The sequence below is a fragment of the Rutidosis leptorrhynchoides genome, chromosome 10 (genome assembly GCF_046630445.1).
Source record: "Rutidosis leptorrhynchoides isolate AG116_Rl617_1_P2 chromosome 10, CSIRO_AGI_Rlap_v1, whole genome shotgun sequence".
Classification (NCBI taxonomy): Eukaryota; Viridiplantae; Streptophyta; class Magnoliopsida; order Asterales; family Asteraceae; genus Rutidosis; species Rutidosis leptorrhynchoides.
The window spans coordinates 174,761,498-174,763,393 of NC_092342.1; positions in this window are offsets into that span (position 1 = coordinate 174,761,498).

The following is a 1,896-nucleotide window of genomic DNA, read 5'->3' on the forward strand; positions in this document are numbered from 1 at the left end:
AATTTTTGTGTGATTTAATAAAAAAAAATTACTTTATTTCATTAAGTTTAAAAAATGATTTCTAAAATTCATCGTAAGTTGAAGACTAGATCATAGAATCGAAATTGCTTTACCCGAGGGTGGGGCGACAAATTTTGTTATTATTATTTTTAATATTATTGATCTAATGTATACCAAAAAAAAATTAAAAAACCTAAAAATCTTTCCTTTTAAAACAATCGCTTTAAAAACGACAAATTTTAAATTTTGTCGAGGGACAGACTAGGTAAACATACTGAAACTACCTAAAGTAAAAGGAAAAAAAAATTTTAAAAAAATTATTCATTTAAATTATTTTAATAAATAAAGGTTTTATAAATATATATATATATATATATATATATATATATATATATATATATATATATATATATATATATATATATATATATATATATATATATATATATATATATATATATATATATATATATGTTTGTAGTTTATCTTATGTACAAAACAGGGTAAAACATCGTACTTTCAAAGACTGACATTAAGTTCAGCAAAAGCTACTAATTTTAACGACAAGACGTAAAATATCAAATGTGATATAAAATAATATGTTTGCAAACTCGGTATTTTTAATCACTTTTCTACACTAATCACTCTCATGAATTTATAATTAGAGTCTGATTTCATGCATATGAGGGCATTGCATGATCTCAAGTGTGGCGAAGGGTTATAAATTCTCTCGGGTTTACACTTAGTATAATTGCCAAATTTTGTGAAAACTTGAAAACTTTTCAACTAAATGAATTCAAAATCATGTTTATACATATTTATGAACGATAAAACTAGGTGTTAATGCCGAAATTATTGTTACCTTGGAGAGAACATAAATGGAGAAACAACCCAAAACGTTAGAATTCATTTAAAATGGAATAGAGGAGAATAAAAAGGCAAAAAAAAAATAAATAAATAAAAGCTAAGTGTGGGAAGAATTTACCAATTTCTTTAAAACACATATCACATATGTTTGTACAAGATTATTACAGGTACTTTTGCTTTAGACAAACTAATCAGTTTTACCCGAATTATTGTAATACCTTTGAAAGAATAGATGGATCTACACGATGAATCAATTTCATCATTAAAAGGAAGTAAAGTCTTTCGAAAAAGACACGCGCTTCTTTATTTAGGTCAGGAAGTTGTCGTCCAGACCAGCTGTAGGTTGACAAAAAATCTAGAAAAGTCATCTCTAAAATTAGCAGGAAATCTACAGACCTCAGCATCAAACAGGGTCGCCAAGTGGTCAGAATTATCCTAACCATGAGAGGATCTGTCTCGTAAAATGGGGAGGGCGCCGTGCAAATTAGCTTGATAAGACTAATGAATCAGACTCCCAGAAAGGATAATCTCCTTAAAGATTAAAAATCAGCTTTTAAGCCCGATATTACTCAATCCTTGAGATTGACCTTAAAGATTGAGAATTACAAAATCATGGAATTCAATGATATCTAAACTCGAGCTTGAACGAGAAAATATTTTGATCAAAATTAAAACCGATTTGTTTTCTGAAAACCTATTTTCAATGCGTTCATTACCATTGAACGTAAAATTCTGAGAATTCATCTGAAATTCATTAGGTCACCTTAACCAAATCGGGTGTCAACCGTAAGAACGGTGGTTGCATAGCATGGTCGAAGACAGGACCTTGTGCTAGACTGAAAAATTATAGGGTGATCTTTACTATTGCTCCTACAAAGGATAGTAATTGCATCCGACACGTTTTTGACCATAATCATCTACATGTCACGGGACATTGCCTTAACAGTTGCTTGTTCAACCGGACGGTAGTTTACCGAAAGGTAATATACGGAGTAAGTATACTGGACGTGTGCTTTCCTAATACAAGGA